Genomic DNA, 5,201 nt, shown 5'->3' with positions numbered 1-5,201 from the left:
GCTACGAAGGTGGGGGGGCGCGAGCCCCCCTGTTTTGCGAGGGGTCGGTCCCTTAATTCATTTTGTTACGTTCCATGCGGGGCGGGACCCCGAGGACAAGGACAGGGGGAGCCGAAGGGCAAAGAAGCAGATGCAGAGCGCGGTAACTGGGGGAGGTGCAATGGGCCCCGCGTGGCGGAAAAGCCGGGGGACTCGTGCTGCAAGTGGAGCTCCGGGCCGATACCCTGCAGTCAAGCTGGTTTTGGGGCTGGGGAGGAAGAAGCAGAGAGATCGCTGCTGTTTCCTTTTTAAACCCTTGGGAGGTGTTCAGCTGTTACAGGCAGTGGGGCGGGGAGGGCAGAGAAGCACCTAGACAGACAGACAGACAGACAGGGAATCTGTGGAGAATGGGTGGGGGGCAGAGGAGGAGAGGGGGATGGCCAGGGCCCCCAGCTTTGTGCATCCCAAGAGAGTATTCCCTGCCTTCTTCCCTCTCCCCCGGGGCTCTCTGCTTAGTCCCCCTGTGATGCGAGGATTAGTAAAGGACTGAGCAGTATTGTTGGAGGAGGAGGATGTGTGGGTCGGAAAAGTGGGGCTAATAAGAGTTCATGGGGAGAAGAGGGGGCGCATGAATCAATGGGAATAAATGGTTCCCTCGCCTGAGTTTTGTTCACAGTAATGCCGTCAATACAGAAAGCAAGAGGATCATGTTTTTAGCTGCAAATGCTTCCCCGGTTCTTTCATCTGCATGTATAAATGCATGTCCAATAAAAAACAATGTTAGATGATAATAGAAATGTTCCATTATTGGTGAAGGGGCGGGGGAAAAAACTGGGCTCGTCCGGGATTTGAACCCGGGACCTCTCGCACCCTAAGCGAGAATCATACCCCTAGACCAACGAGCCGATGTAGCAACTCACTTCTAGCCACTATAAAACAATCTAATGTTGGTTTGGGCCTTTATAGCTCTCTGGTTCAGATTCTAGTTAGCTCTATTCCTCCAGCATAGATAGCACTTTACCCCTTCCTTTCATTATACGGTTTTTATTAGAAACAAAATAACTAATTATACAAACAGTGCTATTATTTGTAGTAGAGATAATAAAGTACATATAACTGCATAGACTCTGAGTAGGTGATCCTGTTCCATCCTGTACTTCTGTAAGAGTTGCATTCTCCTTGGGTGAAATTCACTCCGGTGCAGTAATCCAGTACAAGATCTATGGACCATTTAAGAGCTCAAAGTAGGAAGGAATAAAATCCCACAGACAACAGACTGTTATACCTATGTCAAGCAGCAAAGTCATCCATCTCTCCTTGTTTATGAGAGACATATATTTAAATAACTATGGTCCCAACCCTGCAATCTGAGCAACACAGGTAGAGCCCTCCAACCATGGGGACCCTATTGACTCCAGTGCGATGCTGCATAGGTATAGGTGTTCGCTTTTATTCATAGGTCTTTTTGGCACCACCAACCTATCTAGCTGTTATGTTTACATAGAACCAATCATCATAGCAGCCAGGTGTTGAAATATGGCAGTATAAGAGAGGGAGAACTCAGAAAAAAATGGGCTCTGTTCTTACCTTCTTATGATTTAGTCACTATATTTGGATTTTTTAAATTATCTTAGTATTATTATTATGGGCTGGCTTTGCAAAAAGTAGGGCTTTGCAATGAGCTCTAAAGTGGTCAGACTTAGATTACATTTTGATCTTAGTTTCATCTACAACAGTCTATTACTTGGTATGGTCCCTGAGCCTTGGTTTAGGCTTGGAATGATCAAATGGAAGTGCTATGGTTTTCTACAACGTAGGCTTCATCCGCACTTATTTTAATACAGCCAAAGTTTTAATTGAGATGGAACACTGTTCTGGGCCCTGTAGTTTCTCTGGAAAGGACCACTCAGAGGCAGTGAACTGGTGTACTGTAAACCATGCAGTATGTGAACCATATTGCTTGGACTGAGAGAACAATTCCATGCCAGGACTTGTAGACTTCTCAGGCAGCTCTTTTTGGATCAAGATAGAAAAATCTATGCTGGGCCTTTTGCAGCACTAATTGCTGCATCCTGTTGCTCAAATGAGCTCAGAACAAGATGGGATATTGAATACTAGGACTTGTAGCTTCTACACGTGGACATGATGTGCACAAAACAAAAACAAACCACCAACCTGCTCTGCAGGACAATCTAAGAAGGTTGTTCCAGCACCTCCTCTTTTGACACTTTAATCTTTATAAGTTCCTCATCTTTATTACCTGAAAAGAATCAGGCCAGAGTAGGCCTCATCTAAATAGACTTGAAGAGTGATACTGTCACAATTCACAGGGTGAGCTGAAACTTTAAGGGACTTGGGGCTCAGCTGCACCTGTGTGACATTTACCCCACCTCCTCAAGTAAATGAGTGTAGAAGTCACATGACAAGGGGAAGCACGTGACAAAACTGCCTGCTGGGATTAAAAAAAGGGCAGCCTGGGAGTAGCTATTTAGGAGGAAGATTGGATGGGCCTAGGAGTGCTCTATTAAGAGGAAGGCTACTAGTTAAAAAATGGCTGATAAGGCAGCCAGCCTGAGCACTTTGGCAGAGGCTCTAAGAAGGAATGATATAACAGTTTATGTTATGGGGTAGATAGTCTAATTGTTTAGCATCCCAAGATGCTAAACCTGAATGGTAATGTAGGTGTGGGTTCCCCTATGCGCTTCCTTGTATGGAGGTACAGCTGCTCCTGTCAACAAGGAAGAGAAGGCACTGATTAAGGCCCAGAGGGCTGGATGTTGGACCCAAATGAAAGGCTGTTTGGGAACAGGACAAATCTTTTCAGCAATGGTTATGTCTGGCAAGAGGAGGGATGAAATTTATTTGTGTTTCTGTTTGGACTCTAATTCTGAAAGGGGGATACTTCTTGTGATTTAATTGGAGTGCCATAACTGTGCTGGGGGCTGGAGAATCATCTGACAAGGAAAACTGAGGTGTATTACTAGAAGTTAGACTAGGTAAGTCTTATTCTTAATGACTAGGTAAGCCTTATTCTTAATGACTCCTGTGGATCCCTAGAAAACTCTAGAAATAATATTCTGGCCTGATAAACTTATTTGACTCAATATGGCACCCAGCAATTAATTTTAAAACTGCTACAGAATGGCATATCATACAACATGGTTAAATCTGTGCTTCAACTATTTAAATATTAAACATAGGGCAACCCCCCCCCCCCCCAAGTCATATTTTCAAGAAAGAGATGGATGTAGAAGTGGGATGTAACCATAACTCTGTCCTCTTCAGTGTGTATAACAGCACCATAGTGGCTTGACATCAGACTATCCACATGTGAAATACCTGCTCTAGGCAGATGATCTAGTCATGCTATACCCATCCCAAGAAGTTCTGCAAAAGAACCAATACTTACTATAAACTTGCTTCAAAACATAGGTTGTACAGGTGAACCAGGAAAAGACAATGATCTCTAGGAGAAAAGCTACACCAAACAAAACAATTCAACTTTTTTGAAAGAAATGGAGAAACTAACTCAACTACCCTACCACAAATGTGTGGGGGGAACATCAAAATGGGAAATAGAAGGCTTCTGGGGCTTTTTCTTTTAATGATTCTATTTTCCTAATCTACTACTGATATTATCTGAAAGCATCCTCCAACCCATTTTATTTCATGGGAGTGAAATGTGGGGCTTAACCTTCCTAGACACCATACCACCTGGAACAAAAACACCTATGGTTCTGCATGCATGTATTATGCATACAGAGAAACTAACTGAATTGTGACCACAATGTAGAACAGGGACACTTTCCAATCAGTATTGCCAGGAAAAAACTACATTAAGAGAGTTAAACTTGGAAGTATATATATTAAGTAATTTAGGGTGAAAAACAATACAAAGATATCTACCCTTAAAACATGCATTATAAATCCTAGACCTAAGGTTAAACGTAAAAGAAATGTAAACAAAGATTTGGAAATGCACACTTAAAGCACACAAATAACCTTGATTCTACTCTGTAGTGATGCCAATAATCAAAAACTAATCTCAGCTGAAAACCTAATTCTATCCTCTCCCCAACATCTGTCAGGCTATTGCTTCATGAAATTGAGCAAAATGTTATACTCCTGTCTCCTATCAATCTACACCTAAACCAGATCCAGCTTTCACCCAACCCAAACAGAACTCTCATGTGCATAGTCTTCAGTAAAACCAGAGGGTCTGATAGTCACTCTCTGCAGCGGAGAAGCTGTTATCTGTGAAAAGAAGCTGGGCTGCTGAGGTAGCACTGTGGCTGTTCTGAAGTTTTCTAGTGGCAGACTGGGTAGGGAGGGTATAAGGGTGTTGAAGGAGGTGATATTCATTTATCCTGACAGTTCATAATCTGCTATTAATTTGTAACTGTTTTAAAGACCTAAATAGTGAGTAACAGTAAAACTTGAGGTCACATAGTCAGGTTGGGATGTGGCAAAGGGAGTGGAAATGGCAAAGACTGGGACGCAGTGGGGCGGGCAGTACTGTAACCCCATGAGTCAGGTCGCCAGAAGCTGATTAAAAATGCATGATATTTAAAAAATAAATATGAGGAGTGGTATTTGCCTTCTGTTTTTTTGAGCCCTTAAGCTTCCTAGTCTCAAACTCTTCCCACAGCAGGGAGGGCTAGAAACATTTTAAAAAGAGAGAGAGAGAGCTGAGGGGTTTGTGTAATCACATGACTGCAGTCGCTGGGGCTTTAAGAACCACACCCCTGCTGGGGAGTTGGAGCAGTGGTGGCTCGAGCCGGGCAGGGTGTGTGCGCGCAGAGGTGGCACAGGTCACACCTGTAATTTCTGCCAGGAAGGGGCCCAGCAGCAAAGAGCGAACATGAATCCCGACCTCCGCCCGCCCGCCTCAGCCAGGGCAGGGGGGCCCGCGCCCTGCCCGGAGCAGCTCAGTCACGTGTTCCACGTAGGCCCGGGAATGCTGGGGGGGGGGAGAGGCAGGGCAATAAACCTGCCCTTTCCGACAGGGCTCCCTTCTAGTGAATGACAAACCCACTCACCAATCACGTGGCCCACAGCGGACGCACGGGGCGGAGCCAGAGAACAGGACGCGCGGAGGTGTGCGCGATTGACGGCTCCTTTGTCCAATCCCCTGGCGGGGAGTCCTTTCCCCGCCCACTGTCCGTCACTAAGGGGCGGGGCTGCGCTGGGGCTCGGGGGCTGGAACAATGGGGGTAGGGGGA

The 5,201-nt window shown here is 45.4% G+C and overlaps 1 non-coding gene across 1 annotated transcript; it reads right to left on the bottom strand.

The window, feature by feature from the left end:
- Positions 1-812: 812 nt before the first annotated feature.
- TRNAP-AGG (transfer RNA proline (anticodon AGG)) lies at positions 813-884 on the bottom strand. The gene has a single exon. It is a non-coding gene; the product is annotated as a tRNA-Pro (tRNA).
- Positions 885-5,201: the final 4,317 nt, after the last annotated feature.

This window comes from Emydura macquarii, unplaced genomic scaffold, assembly GCF_026122565.2.
Source record: "Emydura macquarii macquarii isolate MOO-44397 ecotype Brisbane River unplaced genomic scaffold, CSIRO-AGI_Emac_v2 contig_1119, whole genome shotgun sequence".
NCBI classification, from domain to species: Eukaryota; Metazoa; Chordata; order Testudines; family Chelidae; genus Emydura; species Emydura macquarii.
This window is presented reverse-complemented; position numbering and strand designations above follow the sequence as displayed.